Source organism: Martes martes (genome assembly GCF_963455335.1).
Source record: "Martes martes genome assembly, chromosome: 10".
NCBI classification, from domain to species: Eukaryota; Metazoa; Chordata; class Mammalia; order Carnivora; family Mustelidae; genus Martes; species Martes martes.
Genome location: NC_137898.1, coordinates 5527362 through 5547412, shown reverse-complemented (window position 1 = coordinate 5547412; position 20051 = coordinate 5527362). Strand labels below are relative to the sequence as shown.

Sequence of the window (20051 nt, the reverse complement as noted above, 5' to 3'; positions counted from 1 at the left end):
AAAGAAAAGCTATGGAATGTTACACGGCTTTTAAAGAGCGAAGCCCACGTCTGTACTGATATGGGAAGATCTGTAGGACACACTGGTAAGTGAAAATGGCAAGGAGCAGAGAGAGAGGACAGGAGGAAAAAAGGAATAGAAATAGATTTGTATTTTAAACGGACCCGTCATCTCTAAAAGGACAGACAAGACACTTGAACCAGAGGTGGCCTCTCGGGAGCGGAACTAGGTTTCAAGGGAAAGGAACAAAACAAGGCCTCTGTATACGTCTGCTGTGTCAGATGCAAGCATTACTTAGCTAAAATACATGCTTTTTTTTTTCTTTCTTTTTTTCTTAAGTTAAACCCTAACCCCGGTTTACCACGTGGTAAACCTGTAAGACGACTAGGCTAGGCCCGTGTGCGGTGCCTCCAGGGAGGAGGAAGCAGAAGGCTGGCTGAAGACAGCAGCAGCTGACCCCCTGCACACGCACACCCACTCCGGGGTGGGACGGGTTGACATTCTTCCAGAAATCTCCCACCTGTCTTCATGTTAACACCTTGCTAAAGGGGAAAATCAGTATTAACTTGACAATGGCAAGGCCTCCAATATCTTGTAGGTCTTCTTCAGCATATGAAAGTTCTTTTGAAACCTCCCTTTTTCTTACTCCCCCACCCCCCCCAAGTGTACAACCAGCCACCCTTCACAACGTCAGTGCAGCAGCTCTTTCTGCCCACGGGTCCTGTCCTCCTGCTTTAACAGACCACCATTTTGCACCAAAGACGTCTCAAGAATCCTTTCTTTGTCAGTCGGTTCTGGACCTCACCTCACTGAACTTCACCTATATTCCAAAACCACACCCCTCGGGCCACTGCCTGGGTCACACCTGGGCATCCTGACTCCTCTGTAGGTGTCCCACCAGACCTCAGTTCTCAGGGCGGAAGGCACTCCACCATCCCAAAGATTTCACCACAAGGGTACCCCGGCCCATCCGAGTCCAGAATCCTCCAGGGACCCTGTGATACTGTAATACGATAAATAGGAATTTGGTCTTTATTCCCGGTTTCCCTGGCACAAGAGATTCTAAAACCCTTGGAATTTCCAGAGACCAGGGAGAGGGGTGTCTTTTGTTATTCACAACAAGCCCTTTTCAATTACATCAGAGTCTACGTTAATGAGATCACTCTAGGTGCGCCCCTAGATAGAGCTCGGGCGGGGGCTGGTAGCCAGAGGAACCAAAGGTGAGATTAGAGGGCTGGACCGCTCAGCCCCACCCTGGGCCTCAGGAAGGGGAGACGGGCTAGAGATGGAGTGAATCACCAATGGCCAATCATGCCTACGTAATGAACCCTCCATCAACACCCTCAACAACAGAGTTCAGAGAGCTGCTTGCTGGCGAATGCCTCTGCGTGCTGGAAGGGAAGAGTCCCCCCAACTCCACCAGGGACAGAAGCTCCTGTGCTCAGGATCCTTCTGGACTTTACCCAAAGTACCCTTCATCTGGCTGTTTGTTTGCAGCCTTTATGATAATCAGTAAACCTAAGTAAAGGGAAGTGCCTCCCTGAGTTCTAGCCGTCCTAGCAAATGATCAGACCCAGCGAGGTGCTCGTGGGAATGCCATTTTACAGCCCGTCGGTCAGACGTAAGGCAACGTGGCGTTTGTGACTGGCCTGTGAATTGGAGGCCGTCTTGTACGACTGAGCCCTTCACCCATGGGGTCTGCACGAACTCCAGGCGGTTAGTGTCAGAACTGAATTAAACTTAGGACACCCAGTTGGTATCGGTCAGACATTGGTTGGTGTTAGGAAAAATACACAGTTAGTGTCTGAAGTGTTGTGGGTGAAAACACACCATGAGAGATCCTCGGATGGGAACCCATCACTGACTGGACCCTTGGGCTTACTCTGCTTGGCTTACTGATCTGGGACAAAAACCTCGGAGAGGCAGTGGCTGCAATGTCCTCCTGGGGCCGTGAATCTGCCAGGAACGGCGGTATTTGGCCTCTGCCCTGCACAGGCCCTTCATCTGCCTCCTGGGGAAGAAATCCCGTTTCAAGCTGTGTTCTCTCCAGCTGCAGAAGTGATCTAGGACGAGGAAGAAAACAGACTCAGAGCTGTAAAAACAACCAAGAGTGAGGCCAGCTACAGGACGGGATGCAGACCTGTGTTTGGAAGGGAAAGCTGCCATCCCCTCACTCAGGACCGGACTCAGCGCCCCTCAGCAGGAGCCCCACCCACCTGTCCTGCTCAGCAAGCGCCGTTGCAAAGCCCCAGCACGGGAAACCCAGAACGAAGTAAGTGGAAGAAGAACAGAGGGCAGAGTTATAAATGCACGAGCGGAGTGTGCTGGGAGGACCCCCTCTCCAGCATGCCTCCCTCCCCATGCTCCCAAAAGACGTGAAGAATAAAACCTCTCAAATTCAACCTCTACAAATACACCGTTTTGCTTAGAGTAAGAAGCAGTTCCAGCTTCCACCTCCCCAGCCTCGGAAGGAAAGCGGAAGCTCCAGGTACTGGAAGCCCTTTGTCTCCCGAGGAGCCCCGCCAGCCCACCTAACCAAGGGGCCGGGGCTCCGCCAGGCCCACCATCCAGACCACACGCTGGGCTCTCACCCGGGCGCTGTCAGCAGCTCCTGCCCTAAAATCGGCAGAAAAGGGAAGGCCCCACGAGGCAACAGCTGGGGAGATTCAGGAACTAGGAGGACTTTGCTTTCTCTCTCTCCATGTGTTTTCTCCAAGTGCGCTCTCAGGACTAGCTGCTCTGGTCTCAAGCAAACTCAGTTTTCTCAGGCAACTGAGCGTTGGGCCTAACAGCCCAGTCCCAACACAGCATTCCATTCCAACTCCCTGTGTTAGGCCTGTCCGGTCTGTCTCTTCAGCTCCACGAATGCGGTTGTTTTTCCAGATCTGCATCTCAAGATGGAGGCAGAGTTGAAAACTTGAGCTGAGTCCTTTCTGCACTCCACCCAAGGCAACCTTTCTTCTGTAGCTGCTCCTTCCTGCCCATGGCCACCTTGTCGGAGTCACAACAGCCTCTCAGAGCTGGTCTCCCGCCCCGACCACCTGCCTCTCCCCATTCCAGGCTCAAGCACACTCCCCAAGAGTTTCTCAAAACCCCACTCGCCCGTGGGTGGTGGCCCGCTCAAGCGTCTCAGGCTTCTTCTCATCGTCTCCGATCCCAGCAGGCAGCCGGCCATTCACGGAATGAATCCCCCAAGAGCAGCCATTCTTTCAACAGGGTTTCCTAAGTGCAGGGCCTGTGGGTTTAGCAGCGAACACAGCAGGTGCAAACCTCCACCCTCGAAGGGCTTCCATCGTCTTCCTCCCACCAGCGAGGCTGGGGCATCACCCTTCCCAATGCCCAGCTTTTCCCAGCATCATGACTTGTCTCCATGCGCCGCCACTTGGATGCTGTCCTCTCCTCTCTGTAGAGGGGGCTTTTAGGCCAACAGGCTTAAGCGATGGCATGGAGAAAGGGTCCCCAGCGCCCCCCCTGGGCTGAATGCAGACTGGGCAACTCACCTCAAAGTACCCACAGGCCCTAACTTACCAATGGGCTACTTACAGCCACAGTTTGGCACAGTTACCCAAATAGGGAGAATTCTGCGCGTCCGCGCACCTCCTCACCTCCCCCCTTTAAAATCAGCCCCCACCACTGCCTCGGGGCAGTCTCTGCTTTGCTGTCCTGTCCTCTGCTCCCTCACTGGAGTCAATACACCTCCATTTCCTTTGTTCTGCCTCTGCTGATGCCTTCACCGCCCGTGCCCTGGCATCCACCCCACATCTGGGGCCCTCACCGGATGGGGGGAGACACCCCATCTTGAACCACACTCTCTGCCAGCCCAAATAGGACCCCCTGTCTCAGAGCCAGCTCTCCCAAGAAGTCCATCCTGAGTAGCCACCCACCCGACCCCGTGCCCTCAACTCGCAGGCCCTCGGGCTCCTGTGCTCTACCCCACACGGCTCCCCTGCGGCTGTCCTCCCCCAGTACCACCGACACAGCCACCGCGATGACGTGTCTGCCGGGGGCCGCTTCACGGAAGTGATTTCGTTTAATTCCCCCAACGGCCCTGCGAGGCAGGTTTTATTGTCCATATTTTACAGAGGAGGAAACCAAGGCTCAAAGGGGCTCAGGAACTTGCCAGAAGGGACAGGGCTGGGAAAGGGCCAAACTCCACTCCTGACCACCTGACTCCAGAGCCCTGCGCTTAGCCACGTCTCTGGGAAGCGCCGGCCTCCAGCCCGGCACTGAGCATCTCCTGGGCACAGACAGAGCCCATGGTGAGGGCCAGTGACGGCGGCCCCTTGTTCCCAAGCGAGCACGTCCTGTGCCCCGGCACGTGCCTGCCTCCTCTCCCCAACCGTGGGATACGTGACCAAGGGCAAGGGCCATGTCGGATCCCCACTCTGGTGACCCCACGGATTCCAGCAAAGGGCAATGCCTGCCACAGGGTCACAGCAATTGCCTGAAGAGAAGCTTCTTGGAATTCCGCACAGTAGCTACCTCTGCCCTTCTTAAAGCGTTCAGCTGTGACACACAGGATTAGGTCATGGGGGATTTATCCTGCCAAATATTCGAACTGCCATTTAAGACGATCGGAGGGAAAAGGGAGGGAAAGATGGCTCGGGTCGATAAAAACACCCACCGTGGCCGTGCCACCGGCTGGAACCGAACAGACAAAAGCCCGGAAGGCGAAGCCAAACTTCGGGTCTCACGGAAGTGGCCCGGGCTTCAGCCTCGGCAGGGAGGAGTCCCTGCTCCGACTGGGGGCTCCCAGATGGCCCGAAGTCCAAGTGACCACAAACAGCTCTAACGGGAGAAGGTACAAACCGCTGTCAGGAGAGGAACGATGAAGCCGGTAAGACTGAGTTTCAGGGTGATCTCTTCAGCCCCACGCACCTGCCACCGTGCCACAGCCACATCACTTCTGATCCCCTGTGTGACAGCAGGGAGGACTCCAGGCCAGGAATCAAGGTGCTGCTTTCAACGCTTCCTGGCAGAGCTGGTTGACTCACTGAAGCCCTCTAGCCTCTGCTGTCATCCACAAACAGCAAAACCATGACCTTGACCAGTGCCAGTAAGAACTGCGTGACGAAATGATAAATCTGGAAAGGACTCTACAGCTATGAGGAGCGTTTCCAACGACAGAAGCAACGGAACGTAGGCAGGCTGTGCAGCGGTGCCCTGGGAAGTGCTGCCTGGGATTAAACTCCAGTATCTGCTGAAACCTTGACCGCTCAGGGGCAGGGGGAAGCTGCCTCTGTTAGGTGTTAGCAGCTGATCCATTTTTCTTGAGGCAAAACTTTCTTTCTTCTGCCTTGTCACTCCATTTTGCTATTCCCTAAACAGTCAGTAAAATTTTGTGAAATGTCCAGTAATATTTTTAAAAGCTGTACTTTGAGAAGTTATTAAACTGGTTGGTCTGCATCTTTTTTTTTTTTTTTGAAGATTTTATTTTTTTGACAGAGAGATGACAAGAAGGCAGAGAGGCAGGCAGAGAGAGAGGGGGAAGCAGGCTCCCCACAGAGCAGAGAGCCCAATGCGGGGCTCGATGCAGGGCTCGATCCCAGGACCCTGAGATCATGACCTGAGCCAAAGGCAGAGGCTTAACTCACTGAGCCACGCAGGCACCCCATGGTCTGCATCTTTCAGCAAAATGAGGAGGTATGAGGAGAGAGGCAATAACCCTGAGACAGGGAGAATGAGGTTCCATACACAAGAGTAGACAGACAGCTAGCCAAAGAAGGAAGGAACCCAGGCAGATTTCATTCATTGAACAAATATTCTGGGGGGTCTATTATGTTCTTGGCTTGGCAGAACACAGAATAAGCATCTCTTAGGCATTTCTAGAAATACTTGGGGAGGGGAACTTGGTAAAAGACTTCCTGCAGATCAAGTGTGAAAGGACCTCAACTGTTATTTAGGGACTATTTAGGGACTAAACTGACATGTCATCCCTGAGGATAGAAGAGATCCAAGCTGTCTCAGACTCAAAGGTCAAATACATTGAAAGTTTGCCTCATTAGACATCAGTGTTCATCCTACTGCCTCCGGCCTCTGTGGTTTGCAGGGAGAAATCAGCTCTTAATCTTATCAAAGATCCCTTGTTGGGGCGCCTGGGTGGCTCAGTGGGTTAAAGCCTCTGCTTTCGGCTCAGGTCATGATCCCAGGGTCCTGGGATCAAGCCCCACATCGAGCCCCGCATTGGGCTCTCTGCTCTTCGGGGAGCCTGCTTCCTCCTCTCTGCCTGCTTCTCTGCCTACTTGTGATCTCTGTCAAATAAATAAATAAAATCTTTAAAAAAAAAAAAAAAAGATCCCTTTTTAGTGATGAGTTGGTTAAGCACTGCTTTCAAGATTCTTTTTTTTTTTTTTTTAAAGATTTTATTTATTTATTTGACAGAGAGAGAGATCACAGTAGGGAGGGTAGGGAGCAGGCTCCCTGCTGAGCAGAGAGCATGACTGGGGGGGGGGGTCGATCCCAGGACCCTGAGATCATGACCTGAGCCAAAGGCAGAGGCTCAACCCACTGAGCCACCCAGGAACCCCTGCTTTCAGGATTCCTTTGTGATGCCTAGGTGTGGCTCTCTTTGCGTTTTCCTACTTGGAGTTCGTGAAGCTTCCTGGGCACATAAATTATTGTTTCTCATCAAATTTAGCAACTTTTTAGCCACTATTTCTTCAAATATTCATTCTGCTCCTTTCTCTACATCCTCTCCTGCTAGGACTCCCACATGGGCACACTGTTTATAAGAAAGCCACAGGGGGGCCCGGCTGCCTTAGTCAGTACAACATGCAACTCTTGATGTTGAGGTTTTGAGTTTAAGCCCCACATTAGGCCTAGAGCTACATTAAAAAAAGAAAGAAAGAAAGAAAGAGCCACAGGCTCAAAGTGGTGGTGTGTGCCCGCAGGAGGGACAAACCGAGACTTAACTGCAGGTTCAACCTCCCTAGAAGTAGAATCTTAAACCAATCAATCTGGAATTTTCTGATCAGTACTAAAGAGATAATCTGTCACATGGGCCTTTCCAACCCCCAGAGAAAGATAAGGCAATCCACCTAATAAGATCGCCTGCCTCACCCTCCCGCCTGTGAATACCTTCCTTTAAATACCAGGTACGACTCCCCAGAGTTCCCCAATTCACGAATGACTTAATAAAAGCCAATTAGATCTTCAAATTTACTGAATTTCTGTTGTGTAGTAACACTGATAGGTCTGATGGTGTTCAGCAATCACCTGAGTCTCTGTTCATTATCTTTCATTCTTGCTCCCTCTGTTCCTCCAATAGGATAATCTCAACGGAGCTATCCTCAAGTTCATGGATTCCTTCTTCCACCCCTATTCCGGTATTCAGCCCCTCTAGTGACTTTTTCATTTCAGCTATTTGATTTTTCAACTCCTGAATTTCTTTTTGGTTCCTTTTTTCATAATTTCTATCATCTATTTGGCAAGGCACTGTTCTCATAGTTTAGTTCGTTAGACACGTTTTAACACAGCTGATTTAAAATCTTTATAAAAGTCCAACAAATGAGCTTCCTTAGGGATAGTTTCCGTCAGGAGCTGTACCCCGTGTATATGCCATTCTTGTTTCTTTGCAGGACTCATAATTTCTGTTGAAAGAAAGATTTGACCATTTCTCCTTGGACTGCTGCAAGCCATTAATTCCCTTAGTTCTGAAAAAGATGATTTTGACAATTTTTGCCAGTTTTTTTCATTTCTTTAGGAAGGAACATCTTTTAAGAAGTCTTTATTCCACTATTTCCCAGGAATCTCTATCTCATACAGCATTTAGAAAAAGGTTTTCATCCCACCCCTCCCCCAACAATTTGTTGGAGAACAGGAGTAAAGAGAGGACTTTTTTTTTTTTTTAATATCTTATGGAGCCCAATGCAAGACTTGATCCCAGGACCCTAGGATCATGACCTGAGCTGAAGGAAGATACTTTAATCGACTGAGCCACCCAGGTGTCCAAAAGAGAGGAATTCTGATAGTTAAAACCCAGTCCCTGCTCTTAAGGCCACCTAGTATAAGTTGTACCCTTCTCTCTATTTTTTTAAAGCTGATTATTCAAAATTAAAAGACACAGCAAAACAAATAAACAAAAAACTTAAACACATAATTTTGTAATTCCAGCATCCAGGAAAAAAATTTGGGTATAGCATTCCAAAATAACCAAAAAGGAGATTTTACACCATCTGCTTCATAATATACCTTTCTCAAGTAAAAGCATTTTGTTCTAAGGTAACAAATTAGAGAGCAAGTTTGATTAGGGTAACATGGGCTATTTTCAAAGCTGCGCTGTATGACACTGAACAGACTACACGTGTGGCGACATTTTTCTGATGTCTATTTTGGTGGTTTCCCATTTTCTTTCGTTTTTTCCATTTTTAAGATTTACTTTTAAGTCATCTTTACACCCAATGTGGGGTTTGAACTTACAACCCTGAGATCAAGAGTCACATGCTCCGCCGACTGAGCAAGCCAGGTGCCAGGGCTTCCCATTTTCTGGTATAAACATGCGGATCTGAACAGCCCAGTTTGTCATGTCTAGAACTGACATCGCTGTGCTGAATGCTCTATTTATTTATTTACTCTAAGTTTTACGTGTGATCTCTCTGTCCCCTGTCATTTAATGCCCTGCCCTGTGGTGGAGTGCCCCTTCCTCTCTCTCTGAACGGAGATTCTGTTAACGCAGGGAGGTCACCGCCATCAAAAAAAAACTCCCATACGCTCTGTATTGTCACACGCAACTGCTTCACCACCTGAAGGGGAAACTCAGAGCCATAGCTGAACACACACTGTATTTCAAACAGCAGAGCAGCAAAGTAAGCAGTCCCCCAAATGTCCTTTTCTTGGACCTCGACAGACTGGCACTCTTACACACGTGCGGTGACATTAGCATCAGCCATCATGGGAGAGGTCAGGCTGCATTAACCATTTTCAACCAGGTCCCACTCACTACCCACAAAGTTTCCTGAGGCCACACTCAGTGACCAGGATGGGAATGCAAGTCCACATTCATTTATCATCTAACATCAAATCTATAAAAAGAATCTGATAGTCATGGGCCCTCCAAAGAGATGGGTAGCCCTGTACTGCACGGTCAGGGCGGAGCCAGGGTTCTCACCATTTCTAGGAAGGTGAACCTGAAGAAAGGGAAAAGGCAGGCGTGGGTTGTTGGTGCCAGGATTTCTTGGTAACCAGAAACCACCAGTACTCTGAAGTCCCAGCCTCCCTTTCTCTTCATTTGAGATGTAAGCAATGGGGGTGGGGGGGGGGGTTGGAATGCCAGATCTAGATCCAGAAGACTGGGACTCAAAAGTTCTAGAACTACTGGGTCACTGGCCTGATTTTACAGATAGTCCTTGGTCAGAGAAAGTGCTGGAAGATACACAGAACCTCAATTCCACCTAATGTGTACTTTTAATTCCACCTATTTTTGAGGCCATAGTGCATGAGAAATGAAGGCTTAAATAGGTTAATTGAATCCAGTGATCCAGTCACACGGTATGGCAGCCTGGGTGGAAAAGGGCAGAGCTCCGTGGGAAGATTAGGCAATGTGATGCTTCGATCTGGGGCATATGGGCTGTGAGCCTCTCCCCATCTGGGGGCAAAACGGCAATGAATCAGGACTCTGCTTAGCAGGTGGACTCAAAGGAAAAGACCTAGTTTCATCCTGGCCAGCAATCTCTTGAATTATAAAGAAATGTCATCTAGTGGAAAAAGAAACTACTGAGGTTGCTTAGGAAAATAATTTACTACAGTCTGAAATCATAGCAATTAAAGATTCTTTAATTCCAGGAAGTTAAAGCATTAAGAATAAATATGCCCAAGAAAATAGAAACTATAGTATTTATAATTTTGAGTTAAGAAATTCTGCATGTATCTGTTATTTTATGTACTTCAACTCAAGGGAATTCGGTCTGTTCAGAATTAACAAGTCAGTCTCAAGATTCCGATTAAAATATGTAACTGAATAATTGGTTCAGATATGATTTTTTTAAAAGATTTTATTTATTTATTCGACAGACAGAGATCACAAGTAGGCAGAGAGGCATGCAGAGAGAGAGGAAGGGAAGCAAGCTCCCTGCTGAGCAGAGAGCCCGATGCGATGCGGGGCTCGATCCCAGGACCCAGGGATCATGACCTGAGCCGAAGGCAGAGGCTTCAACCCACTGAGCCACGCTGGCCGCCCCTCAGACATGATTTTAAGGAATAAATTTATTAAGTTTAAAATCAGTACGGCAGATGATGAATAAGCTCAAAGATGCTCAATTCATTAGTCACCAAGGAAATTCACATTGAAACCACAAGACACCAACATGAGTCTTTTAGAATGGCTAAAATTTAGAGGACTGACCATATCCAGTGTCAGCGAGGATGTGGAGAGACTGGGGCTCGTACGCCGCGGGTGGGCGTGTAAGATGGCACAGCCACTTTGGAAGAAGACTGGGCAAGTTCAGTTACATACACACCTACCATATGCTCTAGCCACTCCACCACCACACGTCTGCTCAAGAGAAAAGGAAATAGTGCCCGATAAAGACTTGGACACACTCAGAGCAGCTTTATTTGGCACCACTTAAAACTGGAAACAACTGAAATGACCAACGGCAGGTGAATTAGCAAACAGACTGTGGGGCACCCACATACTGGACAACTACCCTGAAGCCAAAGGGAAAGGACTACTGATGGGTGCGGCAACACGGACAAATCTCAAAATAAGCATGCTGAGCGAGAGAAGCCGAACAGAAAAGGATACATACTCTACGATTCCACTTATGTAAAATTCCCCGAAATGCAAACTAATCTACAGTAACAGAAAGCAGCTCAGTAGGTACTTGGGGATGAGAGAAGCGGAGAGGAGTGGGAGGGAGGGCTTACCAAGGGACATGAAGACACTTTCAGAGGTGATGGATGTGTTCACTGTCTTAACTGTGGTTAAGGTCTCACAAGAGGATACATATGGAGAAACATACAATGTACACGGAACATGAGCGATTTATTATGTTAACGATACCTCAATGAAGTGAGCAGAATAACTTCAAAATGTTAAAACATAAAACAGTATTAAGAATGTTTAAGGGGTGGCTCAGTTGGTTAAAGCCTCTGTCTTCGGCTCAGGTCATGATCCCAGGGTCCTGGGATCAAGCCCCACATCGCATCGGGCTCCCTGCTCAGCAGGGAGCCTGCTTCCCTTCCTCTCTCTCTGCATGCCTCTCTGCCTACTTGTGATCTCTGTTTGTCAAATAAATAAATTAAAAAAAAAAAAAGAATGTTTAAGAAAATTTAACAGTCAGGTTAATTTATTAGACTTACAGGAATTATTTAAGCATTAGGGATGTTTGTTAAGCGGACAACTGGAAGTGTTAAAACAATTAAAGAAAGTTGAATGCAATTTACAAATTCAATTTAAAATTTTCAAATGAGTTAAGTTTGCAAATGGAATCAAGTACTCATCAAAAGGTCCCTTCAAACTGGTTAGAATTTTCTAGAATCATAAATAGAAAAGAAAAATCTATAGGCTTTACTTAAAAGCAAAATTTAAAAGACTAGAGGCACCGGCTGGCTCGGTTGGTTAAGCATCTGACTATTCATTTCTGTTCAGGTCATGATCTCAGAGTTGTGAGATCGAGCCCTATGTCAGCTCATGCTGGGCATGGAGCCTGTTTAAAATTGTCTCTCCCTCTCCCTCTTGCCCCTCTCCACCCTCTCCAGAATAAACAATACATTTATTATGAACGATTTCACATTAATAAATTTCACACTGATGAACAAACAGCACAGCAGTAAAAGCACTCGAAGCAGACAGTGATGTGCAAACACAACAGATGAGAGCACGCGCGCTCTGGAGTAACCGCAGTCCTTCCCAGACCCCGGGCTGGCCAGTGACAGACATGCGAAAGGTGCCACACAGATCCTGGGAGACTGAGCATGACTCAGCACAGACAGAGCACGGAATTTTCCCTAAGGCCTCGGCCCAGGATGGATGTCTGTGGGGAGGGGAGCTGCCACATGTGGAGTCCGTTGCCATTCCACACAGCTGGTGGAAACGCGCTCGGAGCAGCCCTGGCTACCCGCCCGCCCGCCCGCCCGCCCTTCTCCGGCTTACAGGCCAATCAGGATAAGGAGCTATGGGACAGCGGCGAGGAGCGGGTGCTGGGATGACCTCCGTTACACCTTCTGACATGCTACCTAAGACAACAACAACACACTCCCATCCCCCTCCCTCCAGGATCACCAAGGAGACCTGCAGAGGAGGGCAGGGCGGCCACCTTCCGCGGCAGTCTTAGTTCAGTAACTAAGGAAAACTCCAAGGACTCAGCGGGGACTTGGGGATGAAGCGCTAGACAAGCCTTAACAGATCAGATGACGTGGTCAAAGGCAGCCCTTCTTGGCAACTCACGTTCCCTTGCTACTGATGGATCTGGGGGAAGACATACAAGAAAGGAGGGCACTCTTTAAGAAGCGGGGGGACGGCCAGAATCTTGGATTCTGCTCATCAGCCTTCCCCGGGCCCCCATTTCTCAGCTGCGTGAGATAGGTGGGTAGGGTCCTCACCCAACTCTCCCCGCTCTGCTCGCAGGGATGCAAGTAAGGGCAGTAAACGTTCAACTCCATCAACCAAGAACAGGAAGGCGAGAGCAAGCAGAGAGAACAGGGCAGTGGAACCCTTGTGAGGGGTACAGTCCATCAAAAATCCACATCCTTCTGGCCTTTACTCTACCTGCTTTCCATGTGATGAGAATTTTTTTTTTTTTTTAAGGCAGGCTCCACACCCAATGTGGGGCTAGAACTCACAACCCTGAGATCAAGGGTCGCACGTCCTACCGACTAAGCTAGCCAGGCGCCCCACTCCACCTGCTTTTCAAAGCAAATGCAAACCTAGAGTGGAAACCGGCCGCTGCCGGTCCAGGACCTAGAACTCGAGAGGCCTGTGGGAACATCTCAGAAAGCAGAACAACTCCTGGGTCACGACAGGTCCCCTGAGAAAAATCCCCACACCATGGGCGGAAACCCAAGAAGAATCCCAACGCAAAGGAAGCTTCACTCTGAGCACAGAGTCAAGCTCTGGGGAAAGTTGCGAGCCACGAAGCCGCCAGGGCACCTGACTATGAAACGACCTGCTTCTGGGTGTGGGGAAGAGCAGCGTGATCAGTGTCCGAAACACAGGTGGGCGCGCCAGACAGAGAGCGAGGCTCGGGCCGGGCCAGGACATCCGTGCTGGACGAGTAGCGGAGACAGGACTGGGTCACTAGGTAGATTCCTGCCCAGGGGCCTCGGCACTAGGCTGAGACAGATGCACCCAGACCGGGCATCGGGGAAACCCTGTGCGAGAGCAGCAGCTGGTTTCACGGGACGGGGCTGCCTGAGCACTCCGTGGGCAAAGAAGGTCCAACTTCGCCCCTTCACCCCCTTATCGCTGGGACTCCCAAAGGCTGGGTGTCCTTGTCTGGAAACACAGGTCAAGTGTTTTTACAGCCAGCCCCTCCCATGCCCAGCTTCACACCTCCCCGAGTCCCCCACTGCCCAGCTGCCTGCTCTACCCACTGACTCAAGGGGTCTTCCCTGAGACTGCCCAGCCCTAGACCTGCTTCTGGTGGTCCTGAGAAGCTCTGCCGCACCCCTCTTAACTAGCTTCCCAAGCCGCACCCTTCTAGACGTCAGGCCTCCTGCACAGGCTGCCAGCTACCAACTGAGGCCAGCGGAGAGCCAAATGTCCCTTGCCTGGGTAAACCAAGAGAGATCAGGAACAGACAAGGACTGCTTCTATTTTCCGAAACTCAGAGCTCAGCCTCTTTTATTTGTCGAACTTGATGACTGACGTGCCAGGACTGCGAACCCCTACACCTGCTCCTGGAGAAGACCCACGCGCATCCCAGCGGCCTGGAATCAGGCACGGACTTACCCTCAGTTTTCTGTCGGCTCTCAGAGGGCAGCTGCTATCTAAAGTAAAAGAAAAAAGAAGTGTTATCTTCATTTCTTCAGGCATTCCCCCAGAGAACCCAGGAGTGGCAAGAACATAGATCTAGAACCCAGCGAACTGTTCCTTTGCTTCCATCTTAGGGACCTGGGGCGGGGGTGGGGGGCCAGGACAACACAGGGGTGAGAGCATCCTGGCTCTTGTCCAACAGTCTGGGCCCCACCCTTGCCGCTCAGCCACTCATTCCCATAAACAGTCAAAGCTGGTTTCCTCATCTGTGAAATGGGGATAACCGCAGCACCCAGCCTGCAGAGTTCCCAGTGACGCAACACACACAGGCCACTGGCATGAAGCCTGGTACAAAGGACGCTCTCAGACATTAGCCAACGTGCTTAGTAAGGAGCGTTAAAGTAAAACCCTTTTCTGGCACCCACCACACAAGAACGAGAAGTTCTAAAAACTTTTTATTTTTATTTATTCACCTGACGGAGATCACAAGCAGGCAGAGAGAGGGGAAAGCAGGCTCCCCGCTGAGCAGAGAGCCCGAGGCGACACTCGACCCCAGGACCCCCAGATGGAGATCACTGAGATCACCAACGGAGCCGAAGGCAGAGGTCCAACCCACTGAGCCACCCAGGGGCCCCTATTGTTTTATGTGAAGTGTTTTCTCTTCCTGCCCACCTCCATTCAGCCCACGCCCACCTTCTCAGCAGAGCTGTCTCTAAGCCTCAGGAGCTACCTCCCCTTTGGATTCCCTGAGCCTGGTTCCTGTCTCACCAAGCAACTTGACACTAATTAAGAACTGTCTTACGTGACCTGAGAGCTGATACGTCTCCTACTTCCCTATTTCCTCAGATCTTTTCCCTTAGTGCTAACACATACACACAGGAGAGCACATCCCTTGTTTTAGACCCAAGGAAGCCCCTCATTTTTTGGAGTTTTACAGACCACTTGGGGTTTTTTTGTTTTTAAGATTTTATTTATTTGAGAGCAAGTGACCATGGGGGGGCGGGGGGCGGGGGGAGCAGACCCGCTGAGCATGGCGCCCGACAGGGGGCCGATCCCATGATCCCAGGACCCCAAGCTGGACTGGAGCTGAAGCCAAGATGCTTAATGGGCTGAGCCACCCCGGTGCCCCTGGACCACTTGTTTCTGAGAGGCCACACCTGTCAGTCAGCTCTAGCCATTGGTCAGTAAAAAGCAAAATGGAGACCCAAGCCAGCAAGCCGCTGAATGGATCGAATCCATGTTCTAAGAAGATCGGTTGCCTTAAGAAATTATGTCAAGGCTCGAAATGAATCTTTGGGGCATTCAATTCAATAAAATATTGATCAAGCACATACCTTGCATGAGGCAGCCATGCCAGAAGGCACAGGCTCTGTTCCCAAAAAGCCCAAGAGCAAGCTGTCGAGGACTAACTGAGGATGAAAACAGGTAATATGGGAGAGGGAACTGGGCAGGGACCCCCGAGCCTGGCAGCCTGGGGCGGACGTGTAAATGAGGGCTTAACAGTCCCTTGGTCGTAGGGTTGTTGTCATGACCAAGTAATACATGCGGTGGGATTAGCAAGAGCCCACACCCAACTGAACAGACTTGGCAAGACTTAATAATGCAGAAAAGCCTGAGTCTGGAAGAGTAATAGAAAACAAGGTCGCCAAAGAACGAGGCAGGGGGGAAGGACACTAAAAGGCAAGTCTGGGATGCCGGCGAGCAGTCTCAGACGAGGGCTGAGGCCGAAGAAGGTACCTGTGGGGTCAAGTGGAAGAAAAAGCCCAAGAAATGGCCTCACAGCTTTTCGTTCGGTGGCAAGAGGAATGTTCTTCCATCATTTCCCACTGTCTACTACGGCGCCCTACAACATGTCTACGACTAAGACTAGAAGCAACTAGGACAGAGACCAAGGGAGAGTCAGTCAGGCCCAGGTGAGGTTTCAGAGTCAACAGGCAAATGGCCCACTTCTGCAAAGGAGGCCTCCGGTGAGAAACCAGCCCCGCAGACAGGCACTCTCTCTGGATGGGAGGAGTCAGGGCCCAATCAGAAGAAGGTCAGATGCTGTGCTGGGAGAGAGCCAACAAGAAGACCCACCCTAATCCTCAAGGAAAATTGTCTACTCCAGTGAGGTGTCCAGCTCGTACAGCAGCGTGCCGGTGACAGATCTGCATGGTCTGGGGCCTGCCCGGGCCTTCCTCCCAGATTCGCTGCCCTAGAACAGTCATCAATGCAGTTTCTAAATGGGACCCTTTCCTGGTTCCCCAACTTCCTCACTGGTTTCCAGTTGGAGCCGTTTCCAGTAATTCACCTGGAACATTTGTCCACTTGTCAGTCCACAGCACTGACAAGTCACAGGGCAGAGGGACACAGAGAACTGCAAGTTGGAATGTCCTGGGTCTGAAGTCTACCCTGCCATGGTCCCAGGGCCTCTGTGAGCAGTGTTGGGAGGACTGGCACCTGGCACAGCACCTGGGGTACTGGGTGCCATAAGGGGAACAAGGAAAAAGCAAAGAAGAGGGCAAAAAAGAAAAAAAGGGGGGGGAAAAGGCAGGTGGCCTGTATTGGTACATCAGAGGCAGCAAGGGTCCAGGAGGCTACCCACCAGGGCGAACTTCCCAGAAGGATGATCCTGGAAGTGAGAACTGGCACAGAGAGGGTCCATCAGGCTGGAGCAGGCTTTGGGAGAGAGAATAGGGAAATAAGGCACAGAGGGGACTTTGGGACAAATTGTGGAAACTTTGGCTGGCAACCGAATTCAATTCAACAAACTGATATTGAGCAACTATGGTGAACAAAGCCCATTCCGGCAGGGCAGGGGAGCCACTAAGAAACAGGAGGCCTCTTGCTCACATAGGACACAAACAGCCACAACCTGTAGCTGCTGGGCCCTCGGAGCCCAACCAAACCCCATGGCACCTGCAGAACCCAATCTCACTTCTGCCTTTTCTGCACCATAGCAAGTGCCCTCACCTTGTTACATCTCCTGGAGACACCTCTTCAAAGTGCCCGGCCGAACTTCTGCTCAAGTGGGAAGGGCTACTTCTCCCATCTTCTCCCCCCACCTTCCTCAGCCTTTCTCTTACAGGTTTTAGTTGCTTAAACTCAACTCTCCTCCATAATAAAACCTGGACTGCTCAAATCCAATCACTGCTTGCTCACTGAAGGATCCAGCGGAATTGAAGAAGACTCATGACTCACCTCCTCCAAGAAGACTGCCCCAGTCTCGCCTATTTCTCCTCTCCCTGGTCTTGGTGTGTGTGATCTGATTTGTGGGCCTTTACTGAACTTCCTAGGGGCCTCCTACAGACCATACCGCATCCACACTGGGCTCTCTACAAACATCTGCGGCACGCTGACTCACTGGTTAGGTTTTCTTTTTCTCTCCCTGGTTTGCCAGCAGGCCTAGGGCAAGGATTAACCTCACCTCCAAAGTCTTCTTCCAATGCCCAGTATAGGGCTCCCAACATGGTAGGGGTGCAAAAGAATGCCATGGAGAGTTCCAGACTTAGGATGAGCACTGGGCAAACAGAAAAGCTGTCACTGACGGTAACCACAATCGCCAAGCACATCCAACCCCAGCAGAAGTGTCTACATCACAGGCAGGGAAGGGGGGCAAGGGAAACCAGAGCTTCTGGCCCCAAGGAAGGCAAAGACACTGGAGGCTCTCACTGGGATCTGGCAAACACCCTCACTTCCTGGAGCCTCAGCTTTCTCAGCTGCAGAATGGGGACAATAGCCCTGGCCTCCTCTCGCTCACAAAAGGAGTATTTCGATTTTTAAGAGTTTCAAAGCTGCCAGGAGCCTAGGGACTTGGCCTCACCCCAGCATGTGTGCGATGAGGAAAGAGCTCAAGAGGAAAGAGCTCGAGAGAGGTGAAACAACTCACTCAAAAGTACACAAAACAAGTCCTGCTGCAAAGAACCTGTCAGGGCAGATCCTCAAAGCCAGGGCTCCCGATTCCGTGCCCAGGAGGAAACTTCCTCACCGCCCCCGGCCAGTGCACTTTGTAAACTGCTACAAGCCCGAGAATAACGGGCTGAGTCCAGCCCCACCTCCTCCTCCTCACGGAGCAGCCTAGGACGAATCGCCGCTTCCCCTCCGAAATCCAGTGGAACCGAGGATCCCGACAGGGTTACTACGAGAATCCCTACAGCAGTCGGAGTGCAGGCACCTGGAACACAGAAAACCCTCGCCTTGCACCCCACGGCTTTCTTCAGGGCTAAGCAACTTCTAGTACGTTGGGGAACGCTTGGGCTCCCGATTCTGACAGACTTGGGTTCCAACCCTCAGGGACCTCGCCCGAGGCATGTGGCGGTTCCGTGCGTCAGTTTCTCCATCTGCAAAATGGGCCCGAGGGCAGGAATAAGGCCGCCGGCCGCCGACGGGGACGCGGGGCGGACGAAGCCAGGCGGGGAGGCGGGCCGGGGTCCGGGCGACAGGACCCCAGAGCAGGGTCCCTGGAGCGCGTGCGCGCGCAGGGAGGAGGGCGGGAGTGGACCCGAGCCGGTCGGCCATCCCCGTGGGAGGGGGAGGGGGAGGGAAGGGGAGGGAGGGGCGGCGCACGTCGCGTCTCGCACCGCCCGTCGCCGTCTCCTCCAGCCGTCACTCGTGGAGCCCGCACCGCCTTGGCGCGCACGACCCTTACATAAGCGTCCCCCGCGGCGGCGCTGGTGCACGCCCACCCGCTCCGACCCGCCGCGAGTACAGGAAGGTGCGCAGCGCCGCCGGCACTCACCTCCGCGCCTCCGCCGCAAGTCGTCGCCACCGTCTCTACCGCCGCTACCTCCACTGACAGGGAACAGCTGCGGTTTCCGCGCAACCGAACTTGCTGCAGTCCTGGCCCCGCCTTACAGACTTCTTATTGGCTCAGGCAGCCCATCCCCTCCTGTTATTGGACAGTGACTCCCGTCACTCACCGCTCCCGGCTCGGGACTCCTCCCTACCCCCCGCCTACCCGTCACGTTTAAGCCTTGGCGCCCCACGTCAGCCCCGCCCCTCGCGTCTCCGGCGGGTCCCGGGATTGGGGAGGAGGCTGGGAGAGCCCGCCCCTGCCGCACCACCGCCTACTCCCTTGTCTATGGAGCCCCACGTGGGCAGCACCGCCGGGGCCTCCGCCCGCAATAGGCGGAAGTAACTGGGCTCCGGCGCGCTGTGATTGGCTGTCGGCGGGGGTGGGGAGGTGCGATTCATTCACCCGAGTAGCACGTGTCTCCCAAAGCCGCAAGCATAACAGATCGCGCGGGGACTCAAGATATCTGGCCTGGACTTAAATGCACTGAGCTGACCGGGAAGAGGGCAGAGGAAAAGCGTTTGCGAAGGGCAGGGCGAAGGAGATGGCAGTCGTACCACACGGGTGTGCGTGATTTTGTCCCTTAGCTGTGGGAGTGGTGGTGATGGGCAAGAGTCCGTCTCTCTTTGACCTTGGACAAACAAACTCATCACTCTGAGCCTCAGTTTCTTAATCTGCGAATCGAGGCCCCTGGGGACCTAGAAGGTTTAGAAGGCTTGATTAAACAGAAAGCTTCATAAGCTATGCTCTCTGCCAATTAGGAGATATGAGAGTGACCAAAACCAAACAAAATCTCTGCTTTACATTGAGAGAAAAGACATAATAAAATATAGGGTACACCAGATATTAATCAGGGCGTGGAGGAAAAATAACCCTCTTCCAGACCGTGGTAAGGATCAAGGACTATGAGAACATCTTGTTAACTAGAAATTGTTTATTGAGGTGGAGAAATATTACAACTCCATTCCCTGTCATGTCTGTCACATTCTCTGTCTCTGTTTTGTCTCTCCAACTTTCTTGTCCTTCCTTCCACCTATCTGGCTGAACTTCAACATAGGTCAGTCCAACACAGTTATTTTAGTAGCAGAGCAAGGATTAGAATCCCAATTCTCCAGATCCACATAGTGATTCGATTAACAATTCATTTGATTGTCCACCTATTAGGAGCCTAGTGCTATGCCAGTGCACAGTGGTGAAAAGACAGGCCCTGTGGCATCACATCATAGAGCTCACATTCTATTAGATGCCGGTTCTTGGACACTTCCTGCATCAGAACTTCATTAATGCCGGAAAGAATTAAAGCTCTGTGACCTTGGCCAGGGCCCCTCCCTCTCTGGATTGAATTTCCTCTTAAAAGCAACTGGACTC

The 20051-nt window shown here is 51.2% G+C and overlaps 1 protein-coding gene across 3 annotated transcripts in view; it reads right to left on the bottom strand.

The window, feature by feature from the left end:
• Positions 1-18716, bottom strand: part of PC (pyruvate carboxylase) — a 95597-nt gene extending 76881 nt beyond the window's left edge. Inside the window, exons 1-2 of one of the 3 annotated variants that reach the window (XM_080817150.1) lie at positions 18630-18716; positions 13889-13926 (exon numbers count right to left, since the gene is read on the bottom strand). The gene's annotated coding sequence lies outside the window, so the exon portion shown is untranslated. Of the gene's footprint in view, positions 1-13888; positions 13927-16496; positions 16514-17946; positions 18066-18629 lie in introns of those variants that run through there. The other 2 variants (XM_080817151.1, XM_080817152.1) reach the window with 2 other exon arrangements.
• Positions 18717-20051: the final 1335 nt, after the last annotated feature.